The 21401-nt window shown below is 35.0% G+C and overlaps 1 long non-coding RNA gene across 1 annotated transcript in view; it reads right to left on the reverse strand.

The window, feature by feature from the left end:
- LOC118765769 overlaps window positions 1-21401 on the reverse strand; it is a 718684-nt gene that overhangs the window by 256885 nt on the left and 440398 nt on the right. Inside the window, exon 3 of the long non-coding RNA XR_005001649.1 lies at window positions 16796-16879. This is a non-coding gene — a long non-coding RNA (uncharacterized LOC118765769). The remainder of the gene's footprint in view (window positions 1-16795; window positions 16880-21401) is intronic.

Consider the following 21401-nt stretch of genomic DNA (forward strand, 5'->3'; position numbering starts at 1 on the left):
TATATATATATATATATATATATATATATATATATATATATATAAATACATATATACGACAGGCTTCTTTAAGTTCCGTCTAGCAAATCCCCTCACAAGGGATTGGTCGGCCCGGGGCTATAGCAGAAGACACTTGCCCAAGATGCTACGCAGTGGGACTGAACCCGGAACCATGTGGTTGGTAAGCAAGCTACTTACCTATATATATATTTATATATATATATTTTATGCGTTTCAGCCATGCTGGTGCTCCGGCTTTACTGCGTGCGGGGATTTTTCCAGTATTAATTCTGGAGAAGTAGTGTGTTGGACGTTGCCGTTCTTCTTTTTGCCTCCTACTGCGTTGTGGTTTCATCCAGAATTGCAGGTGTTTGCTGAAGACTTCCATCTCTGCATCTTGCACATCCCTGAAATTCTGTCGTAGGGCATTAAATAGTTACGTTCCCTTGAATAACAAGTCCTTTCAATATTGGGTTCCTATCCTCGGTGGAGAAGTTGCGACATTTGGTTCTGTGCAGTGTCGTCCAGTTCGGGGATTCATGTAGCTTCCAGTTCAGGAATTTTGAACCAGCCCCTCTATTATTTTCCTCATGTATAATATTGTATATCTCTCACGTCTCCTCTCCAGGGTGTAGAGTTCCAGTTCCCTCAATCTCTCGCAGTTGCCCACGTGTTTTACGGAGTCTATCTTCTTTGTGGAGTGGCGTTGCATCGCTTGTACTTCCGTAATTAGTTTTCCGCAATTACATATAATTGGCCAGATAGAAATTAAAAATAAATGAACGGCTATTAAAACCGTTAATACGGTGTAAGTTAAATAAATAAAAAAGTAAATAAATTATATATGCTGGAAGCGCCCCTGGTCTATACACTTCGGACAATAGGAAACTGACTCAAATACCTTCTAGTAAGTAAAAATTACTTTAATCGATGAGTACTTTATTATGATAAATACTTCAGACATAATTATCAATAATAGTTAAGATTTCAATTCTTTACCATATATTTACCCTTTCCTTGACCTATCCTATTTGCGTAAAAATCTATGATTATTATTATTATTATTTATTCTAACTATGCACCCTCCTGTATATAGGACTTTCCAAGCAAATACCTATTTATAAGTTTAGTCATTTACATAAGGGTTTAGAAAAATACACACGCAACAGGACATGATTCTCACCATATTCAAACTTAACGTCTCATTTTCTTGTCTTTTCTGTTTATTTATTTATCTGTTTTCCACTCTGATGAAAGAACTCAATGTTTAAAATCAGTTTTATTACCAACTCTGATGTATATTTTTAGCATAATAATGATGAAACCAAAGAACATTAGCTACAGAAACAGCTGTAAGGGGAGATGAAGTTTTTTTGTAAATAGTTTATAATACTTGATGCAAATGAATTGTTGTTCATTATTATCTACATTTTCTATTTTCTTCAAATTCTCTCTCTCCCTCCCTCCCTCCCTCTCTCTCTCTCTCTATATATATATATATATGTATGTATATACATATATATATATATATATATGTAAATATATATGTATATATATGTATATGTATATATACATATATATATGTACATATGTATGTATATGTATATATATATTCGTATACACTCACACACACACACACACACTTATATATATATATATATATATATATATGTACATATGTGAGTGTGTGTGTGTAACTGTATATAGGTATGAATGTCCGCATTATGTATATGAGTACCAGTGTTGTGTGTGTTGTATAGAACATTGGAAATTTATAAGCACTTCATCCTCAAGAGCCTACAACCTGGCGTTAAACTGATAATATATGTTTTCTATAGCAATCGAAGCTCATATAAGCAGAAGGCGTTTAGTTTCCTAAAACGATGATAACGCAGAACAAAGAACGAATTAATTTCCCAGGGTACTTTCTTTCCTCATTTACACATCAGTTGCCAATTTGAGTATGTTTGATAACAGAATATAACAAAATATATTCTTTTTTGGAAAATCAGCGTAATATATCGTAATGATAGATGTAACATAATGAATCATGATGACACGTCAATTATAATTGATTTGAATATATCTATAAATAAGAAGCGTTTTGGTTAGGTATACGTCTGTAAGAACCCTGTTATCAAATACTTGAAAATTTAATAAGAATTTTTCGAGTGATATTTGTACACTTTTCAATATAAATGTGATTTCAGTTTTAAAAAATTACAGGTTTAAGCAAAGACACTACCGTGTAATAAGTAGGAAGAATAATTCGAATTTCAAATGTAAATTTATAACAAAATATTGCAACTTATTTATCCGGCACCTTTCTTTATCTAATTATTATTTTTTTTCAACCTTGTATAAAATTTCATTGCTGGAAACGAACTAATTTTTTAGTTATATCGATTTGGAAGAACATTACAGAGACAGACTATTCTTCACGTAATTCCTGGTAAATAATGGAATATGTTTCCTTTATATATTTAAGAGTAATCTTCGTTCGTGAGATTATCTCCCCATCTCAATCAGAGTAAGATGTAAATGCCACTAGGTGTAGCTTAACATTCTCTCTAAGTCAAAATAATTTCTATTTTATTTTCTATGGCAGCATGGCGTTATAATTTGTCGTTAAATTTCTCACTGTTGAATTTGCTGTTTCCCTTAGGAATTTTTGTTTACATACACAACTTCATACACGCAGAAACACATGCACATACAAAAGCGCGCGCGCACACACATGTCATATTTCGACTTATTACCCGTAACCTGAAAATACATGTGTAAATAAATATATGTATTTTCAAGTTACAGGTAATTATTGACGACCTGTTTATATAGATATCCGTCAAAATATCAAATTTATTTAATTATTATGGACATATATTACTGCTTGCAATCAAATGGAACTGTAATAAGGGTTGAGTAGCGTATCTATATATGTAATCTAATAATAAAAATATATTAGCATGCTGACATATTTATATGTGATTTGTTGATAATCATACAGATATCTCTAATATATCGGAAGTTAAGCGGAGAGAAGATTTTCATGAAAGACAGCAACATAATTTACTAAGCTCTGCTTTTCTTAAATATTATTTTTAAACTGTTAATAATGATACGTTCAGATTTAAATTACTATATCAAAAATGTTTCTGTTTTACCTTACATATTTTACCATTGCCAGTTCATTTCTCTTCATTGGTGTCACTAAGATACTTATGTATACAAAGAATATTACGTTAAATACATCTATTGGATATTCAGGTCTACGTTTTGTCATTCATAATATTACGCCATCATTTTACAATATATATATATACTAACAGATATATGCAAATGAGTTCACAAAACTAAAATGGAATACACATTTATATGCATTCGTATATGTGCATGAATATATGTTTCTGTACAAACATTATGCATAACTATATATCTCTAAAATGAATAAAACCATTTATAGAAAATTATAGTGCGACGCTCTGTTTCCTACAAAATTCAAATATTAAGAATAGGAACTGTGTCTCGAATTCAGAAAAATAAAAGAAATAATATTGTAGACGAAACAATATCACGGATAAGAAACAGTATTACAGATAAAATCCATAACGCATTGAGACATTTATTTCATTATAATTTTCAGTACAGAGGGTTGTAAGCAATGCCCACCTAATAAGAAAAGGGGACAGAAAGTGGACAAATAGATAAGAGAGAAGAAAAAACTTTTAGGAAGGATACTATGCAATTGATACACCTATTTTAAATACATTTTTTTTACCATTTATTCTTCATTTCTTATATTTTTCGATTTTCCTATGGCATGACTTCATACTTCCTGTGTTTACGTATACTGAATGTATAATATCCTAAAAAAATGAGCAACTATTTTGGAGTCTATCTGTAAAATGATTGCTATTTCTCCTGATAACTGTGTTCCTGATTATTTGATAAAGGTTTGTTTCCTGTACATGTACCCCATGTTAAACAAATGAATATTGTATGAAAGGGGTTACAATAGCGACGAATAGAAAGATAAATACATTTACATGTTTTTTTCATCATACCTCGGGTAAATTCCAACGTAAGAGGCTCAAGCAGAAAGCATGTACAGTCAAATTTTCCAAAGCTGTTTATAACTTTTGTAATGAGATAATTAACTAACCGACTAGAGAAAAGTACGTCAACTATAAATATTTATATAAAGTTAGGATAAACATCATATGAGACGCTTAAAAATGATTGAATACTTGCTTTTCGTACCTTATCTCTCTCTCTCTCTCTCTGTATATAAGTTGAGTTGTGGGGTATCGCACGAGTGGAATTATATACGAAAGAAGGTTTGAAAATGCAATTTAAAAGGTTTTTTTACATAATTGTCACATTACATGTATAAATATAGTGTTTAGTAACAGAGATATGTTAAGGGCATAAAGAAGTTCAATAGTGTGATGAGAATATTTGGAAAAATTGGCAGAAAGGAATAAAACTAATATCTCTGTTACCAAACATTATATTTATACATGTAATGTGACAATTATGTAAAAAAAACCTTTTTTAATTCATAATATTCAATGTGGCAATTATGTAAAAAACTTTTTTGAATCCATAATATTCAATGTTACTTTTGACAATCTTTTACCAAAGAGTGAAACCGGTTAAGTAAATAAACATCTTTTAAATTGCATTTTCAAACCTTCTTTCGTATATATATATATATATATATATATATATATATTATATATATATATATCGTTTCAGGATTTGGTTTACAAGATTCTTTATATGAGTTCGTGCGTTGAAGCATATTCTGCTGTGTCTGGGGAGGGTCATTTCCTTTTTGCGCTTTATAAGGTAACAAACTCACCTGTAAATTTTTATTTCTTAATTTTAGAGAATTTCAGAAAAAATATAGTTTTATGAAAATATAATTAAGAGAAAGTGGAAATTTTACCGGTGACTGTGCTACATTATAAGGCACAAAAAGAAAATGACTCTCCCAGGACACAACAGTATATATATGTATATATATCTGTGAGGGACCTGAGTATCGACATGAGTGATGATACCTCTTTCCAAGTGCACATTACCAGGATGGCGACAAAGTGCAGACGACTGGCTGGATGGATCCTAAGAACATTCAGAACCAGAGATAAGGAAACCCTGATGGTCCTCTGACCGACATTCGTCCTCAGCCGCCTGGGTTACTGCTCACAGCTATGGTCACCCACCAGTCTGAAATTAACAGCGGACCTTCAAGCAATCTAGAGAAGATTCACAAAGAAGATCGTCTCTTTGCAACAGCTCAGCTACTGGGAAAAGTTGAAACGGCTAAGTGTCTAATCCTTGGAGAGAAGACGGGAGAGGTATGCAGTAATATATATCTGGAAGATCCTGGAAGGAATTGTGCCAAATTTTGTCATTGAAACTACACCAATGCTAGAAGGGGACGACACTGCATATTGCCAAAGCTCCCAGCAATGCCATCACGCTTCAGTACCAGCTACTGCAACAGCCTGGGTTTTAAGGGCCTACAGCTTTTTAATATTCTCCCAAAGAGTCTGAGGAACTTGCACAAAATAGATGTAGCGGCTTCTAAATCAAAGTTGGACCTCTTCCTGTCGAGAGTCCCAGATGAACCTACTTCACGGAAAGAAGTGCAAATGAGGGTAGTTATATCAAACTCCATTCTTCACCAAGTGCCACATATTAGAGGAGTCTCTTAGTAATAACAGTGTAGCACAAAACGGCAGTGCATAAGCATGGCCGCAGCTCTGAGCTGAAACTAAAAAAAATATGTATATATATGATAGTCTTCTTTCAGTTTTCGTGAAACAGATACACTCACAAGTATTTGTTCGACCCGAGGGTTAATTAGACGACATTAGACCAGTGTGGCACGTAGTGGGACTGAACCCGGAACTACGGGGTTGGTGAGCAAGCTACTTTTATCCACTTAGTTTGCAACACAATAGCTGCGGGCTGGACAAGGACACTATTCTGATGAGGATGATAACGATAAAAATGAATAAAAACGGGAGGGGCACCGGGAAAACACTGTTCACTTTAAAATTTAAGAATAAAAATTAAATATAAAGTAATTAGTTTCAAGTATAAAGCTTTAAAAATAAAATTCTTTTTTCATTCATCTTCCTCGTCCAGGTCCCCAAGTAAATTTCCTGTCACCAACAGGAAAGTATGCGTTGGCAGGCCCGGATGGAGGGAAACAAAATCGTCATTATTACAGCTCCTCCTGGCCTCAAATCTTCTAGTGTGACAGCCTCCACAACCACCTGATGAGGTCAAAATGGACCGTCTAAACTGACTGAGTCTTATCGTTCTCGGTCTAGAAGACTATCCAAGTACACATCAACAAGCCCTCGCCTGAGGTAGAAAATGTAAAGTTCCACCTCTTTCTCACTGGAAGGGGCCTAGACCTTTTCTGTCAGTGGCACAATCCCCAGTGACAGAGCCTCTCGCTCTGGTGGCACAATTCCTACCGGAGGAACCTCAGGTTCGGTCGGTGGCACATCGACATCCACCGACCGTCCCCCGTTTGTCTTCCTTCTTTTTCTTTTGCGTTTGCGGAAGTCGGGGCCTCTGTCGGCAAACCCGTGTGGCCCTCCTCCTCTCCAGCAACCTGCATTTCTCCTGGTGAGTAACCACCGTTGATCACCTTTCTCTTCCTTTTCATTGAGGCCGACGCCTCAACAACTTCCTTCGTTTCTCCCTGCAATGTGTAAGCGGAGGGTACCTTCATCTTTCCTTGCTCCTGGACCTTACCACGGCCGTCCTTAATGTTGCCTGACTCCAGGCATGAGTGACCCTTAGGAGGGCTACCCTCAAGTATCACTGGGCACCATGAGCCAGCTATTATCAAAAAGTCAGGGAAAGTCATTTCACCCGTGGCCACTGGGGTCCATAGGGTCAAATTCGCCTTTGCCCCCTCCCAGTCGACCGCAGGCTTTTTATCTACATTTAAGAGCCTGGGCCCGCTATCGCACTCCACCCTGCATAGGTGCCCGAGGGCAGACCACATACCCAGGCACTTATCACCTTCTTCCCACGATATGTGTGAAGAAACAAAATCTCCTCCACTTAGAGGGGCTGGCCTGCCACAGTTCAAGCTTCCTCAGGGGTGTCAAAAGGCAAACACACCGTGGCATATGACACACCTTGTCACATTATAATTTTTGGCTGGCAAACATTTTGCCAGCTCTTTATCAATAATACCCCTGTCGAAGAAGGCGATGGTGTCACGCGACCTAGAATAGGTCCGTAGTACCCCTCTCAAGGTCTCCAAGCTACTTCTTCGGTGGGACATCTCCCACTGTAAAGCGAAGGCCTTATTTTTTTATATATTTTCTGCCATGAGAACAAAATATCCACATAAAATAAACGCAAAAGAACCAAAAATTGTAAACACAGGAAAAATAAAGAAAACTGTTCAATAAATGCAGATGAAATGAAAATAACAGTTCATATCAAAACAGTTCACAAGAGAAAGGAAAAACATTTCACAGAGAGTAAATAAAAATATATAGTTCCAGGCAGGAAAACAAAATCAGGCCACAAAGGTACTCCGGCCCTATTCGATCCCGGCTCCGTTGCAGCTCTCAGTTGATGGTAAAATCCAATTCTTTGCTTGTGACTAAGCAAAAAAATTAATTAATTAATTAAATCTTCCTCAAATCCGCAATTTTCAAAACCTCTTAGGTTGTTTGAAATCAACAATAATCGTTCTTCAATTTTTCTCCACTGTAGAGAAACAACAGTTTACTCCAAAAACTTCCGGCTTCCTGCTCCGGCCGTTCAACCAAGCCTACCGGCAACAAGCCAAACACACTTTTGCTTGCTAAACAAGCAACAAATTCACCGTCAAGAGTAAGCGAAAATGCCACAGAACTGGGCAGAATACAATATAATAAAAATATAACACAATAATTCTATCCAGCTCAGAAAAAACAAAATCGCTTACATTCAATGCGACCTTTTTCTTAAAGACGGAGCTATAGACCTACACGTCTTCCCTTGTTCACTTCAGCAAGTAACTAACAAACACGCATGCGTAAGCAAGCTACTTTATTTCTTAAAATTTGTCATATAGGACAGTACAAAGTTTGTGTAGCTTTGCGGGATGGACCAACACATTTATGAATGAAAATGAAATATAATGAATAAATGAGAGACGAGACCAACACCCGCCGATTGGATTTTCTCGAAAACATATTTTCTTTTTTTTTTTAATCAATACGAGGTTTCAAATCGCTTATAAGAAGGAGGCACTTTAACATCTTAACATGTTTTTTAAAGCACACAATTGAGGTTATAAACCACTACCAATAATACAATAAGATGAGGTTTCAAACCCTCTAACGAGGTTTTCACCACTTACTCATCGATATATTCATCATTATCTTCAATGCCACTTGAGTTCCTGTACCCCGCCGTTTCCCATGCCTCACTCATGTAGGACATGTAAATTGTGTAAGGGCCAAATTCTTTGAGCCTTTCCCACAATGAAAACCTTATGACCCCCACAGCTATCTGCAGAGGCCATTCGGGATACCGTGTGAAGTGTATATCTATTGTCTCTTTATGTTCTTCTACTATTTTTCCACCTCCCCGCCCTTGTGGAAAAAATAATTTATTCATCATATTTAAGGGTGGCGGTCGTTTCTTCCGCCGTGGGTGGCACAACTTCGGGACATGCAGACGGCAGATAATCTCCCCACTGCGATGACCGGTACTTCTTTCTGTTTTTCCTTTTCTTCCCGACTTCAGGAGAGTGGAGCTATTCCGCATTGACTGGAGTCTCTCCCCCACCTCCCGAAACCTTAGAAAGAAAGAAAAATGAAAGAAGGGAAAAATAAAAGAAGACCTCACAAATAGAACAGACAGGGAATCCTTCGTATAATATTCCAACAGGTAATCCAATAGTCGGGGTTATACTTGAAATACAGCAGTTAGATAAATTCCAATTTTTCTAGCGAGATACGCCCACTAGAATTTACAAATTATTTGCCGAAAAAAAAGCCACACCGAAGAATTTTTCCAACAAAATTTCTCAATTCATCGTTATGGTGATGAGAATACAACATTTCTGCTCGCTAAAGCGAGCCATAATTGACATTTTTTTCTTTTTGTTCTTTTTCATATTAACAAACCAAAGTTCGCGTCTTCTCAATCCCGCCCAACTAGTGTTGCATTCTGGGTAACTGGAAGTAAAGAAGCTTCATTATTTCAATTATTTTGCCATAAAGGCATTACATAGAGGTGACACTACAAAAACATGTGGGGACATATAACAATTAAAAATATGTAAAAATAAAATGATACTGTGAGTGACATGAAAATGAACACGAGAAAATAAATTAAGTTTATGATAATATGCTTGATATCTGAAAATGAAAATATGAAGAGTGTGCTCCTCACCCAACACTGAGTAACACCACTCGCTGCCTTTGAGTCCTAATTCTTCTTTAGTCCCTGGTCTCTCAATGACAACATTCTTACGCAACCTTTTTCACCGGGGGAGTGGTTTTCTAAATTCTGTGGTTTCTGCTCTCTTTTCATTTTCTTTTCTTCTTGTGGGGAAAGGGAGTGGGTGGGTCTGGTGTCTGTATGGGGCAGGTGGGTCTGAGTGGTCTTGGGTGTGATGGAGTTGAACTGTGGTACCATATCACAAAATAAATTAAGTTTCTTTTCTTCCTCTTCTACATTCTACTCTCTGCTACTATCCATTCTTCGTCCTTTCGTCTGTTTTTTTCATCCTCTTTTTTCTCCTTTGTCTCCACAACTGGTTCATCTGTTTTTTCCTGTTTTATTTTCTTCTGTAGAGGGTAGCGTGCTCTAATGTGGCCTTTTTGGCCACATTTAAAGCATCGCGGAATTGTGCCCCCTACCCATACTCTCAATACTATTTCTCCCATCGTCAACGTTACCGCCAAATTTTCCAGCTCCTTCGCCTCCGCTTGTATGATCGTATCCAGTATTTTTCCTTTATAACCTCTTTCCTCCGTCTCTGTGGCTTGGAGGACAGTCACCTCCTCCTCACTTCCAACGAGAACGGCTGCCGCAACCCAAGCCAATTCTATGTCCGGTGGAATTCCTTCTACACTCACCTTAGAAGTCTTCCTTCCAAGCTAGGTGGGTAGAAGTACTAGTTCCTCAGTTTTTACAGTTGTACCTGCCAGTCTCTTTGCATCCATCTTCTTTCCTAAACTGGAAAACCACCGTCCCATATACGCTTCCTTTTGCTATATATCTTACTTCCTTCGAAAGCCCCTTCAGAGCTTTTTCTACTTTTTCCATCCCCATCCGCTCCACCTTCCTACACTCCACTGAGTGCACCTTGTAGGTAATAGTGTTCTTTTCCATAATTACCATAACGATTTTCGGGAGTAATAAGTTTACATCACTTCCCACCTTCTGTGTCATCTTACTCAGCTCCTTCAGTCCGGTTAGGTCTACTTCCTTTTTCTTGACCTCTGTCGCCTCACCAAAATTTTTACCCTTTCCAAATGCTCGTTTACCGCCTTAACGTGCTCCTCCTCTGATGAGGATAGTTCATACTCGCTAAGGTCTGAATACATTCTTTTCCACTAGTACAACACTCACCAACAAACCGTTGGCGAGTAGCTAAAAAAATGCTGTCCGTCTCGTCAAAACTCAACACAGCAAATAACCCGACGCATTCGCAGAAGCAAATTACTTACCTCACAGCCACCCCTAGATAGGTAGATATACCGCTTCGGGTGTATGTATGTATATTTGTGCGTGTGTGTGTGCATGCGTCAGTGTGTATGTATAGCATACGCGTTTTTGTTGCATATATAAGACATTTTAGTCGTTTGGTTCACTACATTTGTAGGGAAGAATTTTCGAAAAAAATATTGTAAAGGAAGATGAAAAAAATTAAAAGTATAGTGACAATTTTAACAAACATGTTTGGATAAGATCGAAATATGTGCACAATATCATGAATTAAGATATTTAACTATATTAAAAAGTTAAAATGTAAATTGCCATGTTATAAATAAGTGATATTTGATAATTGTTCAGTTTGTTCTTTTGGTATCAGACGTTAAGTTGAAATTGCTTTTGTGAGATTGATTGGGTTATGAGACTCTTTTAAAACGAAAGACATAAACAGGAAGTATGAGAGGATGTTCTCGAATGGAGGGAAGTTGTTTACAATGTAATTCAATGTTTCAGTCGTCGTTAGTTTATTTAACAATAAATGCACGAAATTTAATTAAAGTAGATATAGATAGGAAATCTTAAGTTTTAAAATATGTTTTGTATAGAGGAATTGGTATAAAATGTGGGTGCACATGTCCTTACATGATATATATGATTGGTAACATACGTTAGTAGTTATATACATGTATATACATGTGTGTTCGCAAGCGTGTGGTCTCTACGTGTGTGTACTTATATTTTTTACACGCATATACATAGTCACACACATGCAAACAAATATACGTCTGTATATGCACATACATATCAATATGAAATACTGTAAGAATGGGTGAGAGGCAAAAGAGTCATTTGATGCATTTATTTAGTGTTGCATATATTCAATAACCGATTGATTTGTCTCTATTCTATTTATATTTTTGTGTGATCTTTTGCCTCCCATAGTTTCAGATATGAGATAAAAAATATAAAAATAATTGGAAAATGGCTTCAAAAGGAAAGTATTTTGGCAATCGTTTGCCTGTTGAGGGTAAACGGGAATTTTGAATGCCCAGTGACTGCGGTTTTTCGATCATATGTTCCACACGATTCAGGAAACAAAATAGAGGTAATTACCCAACGTTCTTTGAATATGTAATTGAAGACAGTTAGGATTTGAAGAGATTAGAAGTTTATCCGTGTCTATTTTCCCATTCGGTTTTATTTATTTAGGAGTCGGACATAGCAGCGTATACTGAATATAGACAGGTAATATTAAGCCACATTGAATGATAAAAATCACGCTGCAGACAACACGTATTATATATCCTGTATATGTGCTAGCTAGACTAAGAAGGGTATGTCCGGATTACCAACAGATAATCATATGATGATTGGTTTGAATAATATGAGAGATCGATTTTCTTATTGTGGAGTACTGCATAAGTGTTCACTGTAAGCCATATATTGGGCACATTTTGCAATCAAGCAATTTGCACACACACACACACAAGCCCTCACATATATATCATACAAGAACACACACAACACATCTCATGCATTCATATACAAACATGCACACACACGTAAACAAGATTATCAAACGTATATATTGCGTCTTCAGCTACATTATGGATACCTTTATGGGATTGAGACCATGGCGGAATCGTTCAACCGGCGTTGTTAGGAGCGTCAAAATGTATAACCATTGGCTAGGAGGTTATACATTTTGTTATACATACGAATCACAAGGAGGGAGATTTAAACATGCATAAATATATGCGATATATACACACACACATATATATATATATATATATAATATATATATATATATATATATATATATATATATAATATATATATATATATATATATATATATATATATATAAACATATATATATGTGTGTGTGTGTGTGTGTATGTATACACATATATACATACACACATACATATAAATATATATAAAGATACATATACTTACATACTGATATATGAATATATATATATATATATATATATATATATATGTGTGTGTGTGTGTGTGTGTGTGTGTGTATGTGTGTGTGTGTGTGTGTCTGTGTGTGTGTGTGTATGTCTATGTCTGTGTCTTTGTGTCAATGCTTGTCGGGCCCACTCACGCACACCGCTTGTCAACTGGTGCTGGTGCGTTTACGTTTAAAAACAAAATGTGCTGCATTCAAACGACAGAGACAACTATCACATAAAATAATCTGTATGATTCTGATATGTACCACGAGGACGACGTATTTCGTCGTCTCTATGGGACTGTGTCAGACCGCTATATATTAATAGTTGACCAGCCCACTAATCGCCTGTTGGCCTCCGCCACAACATATTAGTACTGTTATTTCAAATGCATTCTTTTACCTAGTTATGAGTAATTATGAATTTATTTGTTGGTGAGGTACAGTTATTTTGGCTCAATAACCATCATCCTATTATTATTACTTGTTTCATTATATTTAAGGGCACTCATATGTAACGGTTACTTGTTGATATGTATACGTCAACGATAAACGAAACAATTATTCATAAGATATACTTCCAATTGTAACAGAAATTTGACTTATGCTAAAATATGAAATACACTGGATCAATTGCTTTCTCTGTGAATTGCTATTGATATAGATTAAACGATTTTATTTGATTCTAAATGACAATGAAGACGCGGATACAAATTAGAGACAGATAGAAGAAACATAAGGTAACGTCGCGAACCGCTTTTCTGTGTTTGCAAAGCAACTGTTTATCGATTGATTACAGAGCGACTCAAATTTAGATATAAATACAATGGTTATGGTTCTGGAATTAAAGAAGCGTCGAATAAATTTATGCAGATAACTAATTTACTTAAAATAGTAAACAAATTTTAATAGTCAATTTAATATTGAATTGCTGTGAACTCTGTGATGTATCAGGTATTAATGGAGATAGAAATGTGATATAATGTCGCTCAACTCACATCAATTGAATTATTTCTGTTTTGTGTGTAAAATTGGCCATTTCAATATGAAGTGTCAGAGCACTTACTTTCATCTAATTCGTATATAAATAATCAGTAATTATTACCCGGTATCATACTTTGCTTTAAACTTGAATTGTTTTTGGCACATAGCATCATTAAGGTTTTGAACAGTCTGATTTGAAAAGTAAATATGATATATTTTCATCATAATAGCCCAGCAAATGAAATGAAGTAACGATAATTATTCCCCTTCCAGCAACTTATTAACTGTCATTATGGGTGCATTTCTTCCTTTTAAACTGGCATGAGTGGTGGAATAGTCTCTGTGCATATGACAGTCCCATGTATCTGTATTTTCCAGTGGTTTACTGAATTTTATATTTAGAAGTTATATAACTGAACGGAAGTAATCATTTATTTAAAATATACAACCGAATCTGTTTGTCTAACATTGCCCTCAGCAACATATTTCTTGCCGACATAGTATCAAAGATGATAATATTAGTTATTGGCTCTTATTCAAGTATACTTAATAGATGAGAATAACAATGGACATTCCGATGACAAAAAGGCGTTTCTTTAAGCTAAATTACCTAGCTAACTAGCAATGTATATATACGTGCATATATATATATATATATATATATATATATTATATATATATATATATATATATATATGTGTGTGTGTGTGTGTGTGTGTGTGTGTGTGTGTACAGAGAGAGAGAGAAAGAGATAGAGTTAGATATACATGTATAGGCATACACACATGTATGTAGATTTATATGTATGTACGTACGTGTGGAGGCGCGTGGCTTAGTGGTTAGGGTGTCAGCATCATGATCGTAAGATTGTGGTTTCGATTCCTGGACAGGGATACGTGTTGTGTTCTTGAGCAAAACACTTCATTTCATGCTGCAAAACACTTCATTTCACAAAACACTTCAGTCCACTCAGCTGGCAAAAATGAGTTATGATGCGATGGACTGGCGTCCCGTCCAGCTGGGGAACACATATGCCATTGAAACATTTACTCGTGTGTTCATGTTTGAAGCTATGCATATGTTGTACAATAGTTAAGTATATAAAGTGTATAGGGCAGGAATGGGTGTGAGGTATGAACGCTCCTGTGTTCACTCCTACAGCGTGGCATCTTCCCTAAGTGTCTTCTGCTATAACCACGGGCTGACAAATTGCTTATGAATAGATGAGACAGATGGAGTCTGAAAGGAGCGCTCCATATATATATATATATATATATATGTGTGTGTGTGTGTGTGTGTGTGTGTGTGTGTGTGTGTGTGTGTGTTTATGTCTGTGCCATTCCCTCCTACCATTTGTGAACCGGCGTTAATGTGTTTTCGTATCCGTAACTTAGCAGTTTCGGCGCAAGTGACCGAAAGAAATTGTCGAAGGAATAAAATGGGTATATGTACTGGGGTCGATTTGTTCGAAAGAAAAATTAAAGGCGGCACCCTAGCATGCCCGCGGTCTAACGAATGAACTAAGATGAAATAAAAACAGAAAAATCAGGGTTGATACTGTCGGTTTCCATAATATAACGTAATATATGCATACAAACAATATATATATTAAATAATTACGTATGCCTTTATTCTGAAATAGAAGTCTACTGACAGTTATTGAGCCACTTATGCTTGTTATAGGGAACATTCTACGCAGTATAGATGTTTTGACTTGATCGCCTCTTTTTGTTTTAACTCAAAGCACAAACGCTAGTATATAACTCTGCTTAGATCTAGTACAAAACACGGCAGTTGTTTGAATGTTAGACATTCAATTATAGAAATTTGGACATGTCACTTAAATTAACAGGGAATTCTATTATATGACATTGGTTTCACGAAGATCAGTCACATGTTTTCTGTCAAATTAAGAACACATATTACTGCAACTCTTCAGTAGTGAGAAGCGATTATCTTAAGCTGTATCATGTCGAGTATAGGACTATTGTACTGTATAGATTATATACTTGTTATTTACTATTTAGTTATTATGAATAGCGTGAAATATCACTGTCTGTGACATATAAATCTGTTCCTTAAAAACAAAACGACATGATTGTCGTTACTATTCTCCCCAATTTCTTAAATCATATGATGCTATTTATTCACCATGGACATCCTATCCCTCTTTATGTTTGCCATAGATTACTTTATATGCTGTTTCTTTCATTGCTTAATAGAATGAATGCTTATTTAATATCATGAAGAGTGATTTTTAAGGTTTCCTTGGTTATATATAAAATGACATATATTGATAGGAAAAAGATGGTTTCCCCAACATATTTGGCTTTCTGAAACATTATTTGCTATTTTAATGTACTATTCTGTTTTTGAAAATGTATGAAGGAAAATAACGACCGACTATACTGTGCATCTCAGATCATGAGTTCATGAGTAGAAGTTGGGGATATTTAAAGGCACATGCTGAGAGGAATTATTCGGAGTTTCAATAAATGCAACAAGACCAAAGTTTCAAGTAAATATTACCCATTTTTCATATATTATAGGGTTAAGCAATTAGGAAATAACAGTTGCTACGCAAGGACAGAAATCGTGTTAGACAGTGTTGTAACTCAGCTATAACTTGTAGCTTATTTTGTCGGCTTCAAATTTACCAAGATTTAAATTTATAACGCAATGGCGCAAACGCAACATAGGAAAATAATTTATCTGATGCTCTAATAATTCTGCATATGGGTTACACTCATTTATCAATATAAATATATTAAATGAAATGAATTACTGAACACAATATCTCATGCATTTTATAGCACATAATAACCCTATCATGCTTTCAAAAGGTTTATGCTACAATTCAAATTAGTGTTGGTTATCAGGAAATATTAATCAGGAGATCGTAAACTATAATTTCAAGGGAATAGTATTCATTTCCTTTTATTTCTAGATACATGCGTATAGGAAGTAACACTTTTTGACAAAAGAGAAATATGTGATGGCGGTTTCGAAATAATTACCTATTCCATATCCACTGAAAAAAAATAATACGGAGGAATACCGTCACTGAAATATATACAGTACTTATTTCGGTTTTCAAAATTCTTTTCTATTCCAATTATTAAAAAAAATATATATATATCTTACCTTCAAATAGATTTCTTGTTGTATTTTACTGTTCTTTTTAGGTAAAGCAATATTGGCAGTGCAATATTTTTCTTGTTCATATTACTGAAACATAAAGAAAGAAAATTTAATTACGGTATTCCAAGATAAATTCTGCAATAAATATATTGCGTTGGCAAGAAAGTAATTTCGGAATTTTAGTGTGAAGATGTCATTTGTTTATCATACACAAAATTAACTTTCATCATGTTGAATGAGCTTTTGCCATTTTTCTGGCAACGTCATGATTCAGCGCTCAGGTACTTATCAGCCAAAGAAATTAAAACAAGTACGATTTCAGGTCATAATCATTATTGAGCATTTTACCATTCAAACAATTTTGCAAAGTTATAAATAAAGGGTAATCTGATGGTGTAAGTTAAGGGCTATACGCTGCATATGACACACGTCCCACCCAAGCACCAATAATTTTGTACGAGTTATGAAATACGCATGTCTAGCGTTGTCATGGTGGAACACAATTCTGGATGTTATTCTTTGTTTGCTTCCTCCAGTTTCATTAGTTGTTGACCGTAAGCATCTGATTTCACATTTGGTTCTTTGGAAGCAGCTCAAAATACAAAATAGTTTTGTAATCCCACCAAATTGACACCATAAGCATTTTTTTATGTATTTCATCTATTTCGTTATGGTTTGTGCTGGTTCATTTCGCTTGGATCATGATCCTTTTCGTTTGACGTTATTGTAGACAATACATTTTTCATCACAAGTGATGATTCGTTTAAGAAAAATGTGTCGATTTCATTGTTTGAGATGCATATCACAAATATTGATTCGTTTTGTTAAGGGAATCTCAAGGTATGTGGAAGCCAAATATCGGGTTTCGTAACGAGTCAAAGATATTTTAAGAGATTTTCTGTCTTTGTGTGTGATGCATCTAACCTCACTGCAATCTCTCAATATAACAATGAGCTTCAATTATAGCTTTGGTTCGGTCATCATCACAGTCAGTAGGTCGACCAGAACGATAGTTATCTTCGAGACTAAAATCTCCAGAACGGAATTTTTAAAAACATTCTTACATATTCATTCTGTTAAGCAATCAATACTTCTCATATCTCTTTGTGAGCCTCAACAGCCTTCTTCCTTTTACGGAAATTAAAAAAAAAAGCAAAATAAATCGAAAGAGGTCGTTTTTGCACTCCTTGTTATAAACAAAATTAAGCGCAATTTTCTCCATGCTGTAAACAATATTAAGCGCAATTTGCTTCTAAAGTAAAGTAAAACTAACGGTTAGCAAAAGTCAAAAGGTAAAGAACATAATAATGACAAATGTCATTAAGCAAATCGTAATTCTATATATTTGCGAAGAAAGCAATTAGTTTCTTGTCAACTAAATATTTATATAAATGTATTAGCATAGCTATGCTTCCCGTTTCGTATTTTAAAGAATATTAATTTTATTTCCACGTCTATTTTGTAGCATTCATGATATATGTCACCCTGGAAAAAAAAACATTTAAAGCTGCAAAATTTTTAGATGGTTTCCTCCACTCACTCTTTCTCTCTCTCTCTCTCTATCTCTCTCTTTCGATTTCTTTTTCCTTCTCTCTCTCTCTTTCTCTCTCCATTCTCTCTCTTTTTCTTTCTCTCTCTCACTCACTGGCAGGCATATGAGAAAGGAAGAAAGAAAGAAATGAACTCTCAATAAATCAAATGATATCATTATAATTCAGAGGGCGGCGAGCAAGCAGAAACGTTACCACGCGGGGCGAAATGCTTTGAGGTATTTCGTCAGTCTTTATGTTCTGCGTTCAAATTCCGCGGAGTTTAACTTTGCCTTTCGAGGTAGATTAAATAAATACCAGTTACGTACTAGGCTCGATGTAATCGACCTAATCCGTTTGTCTGTCCTTGTTTGTCCTCTCTCTGTTTAGCCCCTTGTGGTTAGTAAAGAAATAGGTATTTCGTCTGCCGCTACATTCTGAGTTCAGATTCGGCCGAAGTCGACTTTGCTTTTCATCCTTTCGGAGTCGATTAAATAAGTACTAGTTACGCACTGGGCTCGATGTAATCGACTTAATCCGTTTGTCTGTCCTTGTTTGTCCTCTCTGTGGTTAGTAAAGAAATAGGTATTTTGTCTGCCGTTACGTTCTGAGTTCAAATTCGGCCAGGGTTGACTTTGCCTTTCATCCTTTCGGGGTCGATTACATTTCAGAGGAGTCGATGTGATCGACTTAATCCCTTTGTCTGTCATTGTTTATTTCCTTTATGTTTAGCCTCCTGTGGGCAATAAAGAAATATATAACATTATAATTCAGTTTCCTTCAATTTCATAACATCTTCGCTTTTATGCTTCACTTCAGAATTACTTCGATTTCTCACTGAATAATACTTCTAAACTATAAATATGCACATTATATTTCTAAAACATATGATACGAAAATAACCATGTGATCTTTCAATAAATACTAAAATACATGACTTACTAAATCCTGAATTAGTGTCTCTTGAAAGGTATTTGGAACAATGACAGAGAACGTGAAGCCTCTCCTCGGACATTTAAATTAAGTATTTAAAGCTAATGAAATCTTATTATTTCAAAATTTGCTTTTGAAAAGGTTATCTCGGCTGATGAATGATGGAACCTATGGGTTGTTTAATCGAATTTGTCGGTATAAGAACGCCTTCGACAATCCGGCGTAAATAGAACAGATTGCCCATGGAAGTTACCGAAGAGTTGAAAATTTAGCCATAAAATCGTCTAAGAAGGCCATGTATATGTAACGGATATTTATTCATGGCGAATGAAACCCCTATGAGATGTTGCGAGTATATAGTATATAAATGAACTACCCCGATTGTTTTCCTTTCACTCTATCTTCCCCTCCCACATTGTATTTTCCTTTCTTTTTCTGTATATAAGCCTAGATACATATTGCATTAATATACGAGTTATATGTATATGTGTATGTGCATTATATATATATATATATGTGTGTGTGTGTGTCTGTGTATATATATATATATATATATATATATATATATATATGTGTGTGTGGGTGTGTGTGTGTGTATGTGTGTGTGTGTGTATACATACATATGTATATATGTATATACATGTATGTGCGTATAGAGTACTACCCATCGAATGTTTCATAAATTTCACTCTGCATTCTTCTGTAGTAGCAATAATGGGTATCTTTATACTTACGTTAATAGGATTATATGTGTGTGTGGATGTATATATATATATATATAAGTTAATAAACAACATTTTATTAAAAATATGTGTCATAAAGTATATGAGGAAAATTTTCTAAATAGAGAAAGGCTAAATGTCTAGGTGTAGCATTTAATGGAAAACATCAATTAAGATATTAACATACTTAACGTTAATAATGTCAGCAGTCTATTCATGCGCCCTTGGAATAATTTACATCAAGAATAAAGTGCATTAATGGACAAATTTTAGAAAAAGAAAAGTTTAAAATAATATTCATCCTAAGACTATGGGAGAGTATTTCCCATTTGTTAATTTACACCTCCTGTATTCAATAGAAAATTAATAGAAAATTATTAGAATGTTGTCAGCATTTAATCCATTTATTTTATCTCATAGCTACGAGTATGTGAAATATTGTATTCGGAATAATATTGAATATGTTTTTGATTATTTGATAAAAGTGTTTGAAATATTAATTACTGAGAAGTGTGAAGGATTTAAACGAAAAGTATCACCAAAGCCAAAAGTATACGACGTGTTTGCATTATTATTAAATACTTATCCAACGTTGATCGGTAAATTCAAATTATAAACCCTGTAAAGAATCACTTTATATTACATAATATATAGTATAATTATATTCGCAAATGTCTCAAGAAGAAACATTTCTCTTTAGCCGAAAGCCGTTCTCAATTAAAACATGCTCTCTTAATACGTGTTATATGTGGTAGAATTGATTACTGATGTTAGGTTGCCATTATCTAATAAAACATTTTGGAATAGTTTATTTTTAACAGCTATATATTTATATACCGCTTCACTCCGCCTATTGCGTTTCCAAGAAATTTCGTATTGTACGTACACTGCCTTGACATGGGCGAGATACGCGGGCTCCTAGTAGAAGATATGGGACTTATTTCAATGGGTAGTTATAACTAACCTATACATGGATATCCGCATCTAATCTTTAGACTGAAATTCAGAAGCGAGAGAGGGAGACGAAAAGAGAGAGGGAGAAATGTGTTGCCCCATTTCTGTTTGACTTCGGAAATAAATCAGATACACTTCAAAGACGTAGAAGTTTTAAAACATATTAACTTCGTCATTCCGTGAGATTGTAAGCATGTGGATATCTTCCACGTAGTTGGTGAAAGATGTGCAAGTACTATAGATATTAAGTATGGTGAATATATGTGATAGATGTAGGCTTGGCAAGTTGGTTCGCATTAACATTAGTTAAGATCTGTTTCTGAAATTTTCATCAATCAAGACTATATTGTTTACGAAGAGGGACACTTTTTAGTGAATGTTGTTCTGTAAAAATGAAGCGGGGTTAGAAAACAAAAGACGAAGACCACTACGGGAAGGAGGGGAAATTTGCAAGTGATTATGAAGTTGATA

Source organism: Octopus sinensis, linkage group LG1 (genome assembly GCF_006345805.1).
Source record: "Octopus sinensis linkage group LG1, ASM634580v1, whole genome shotgun sequence".
Taxonomy (NCBI): Eukaryota; Metazoa; Mollusca; class Cephalopoda; order Octopoda; family Octopodidae; genus Octopus; species Octopus sinensis.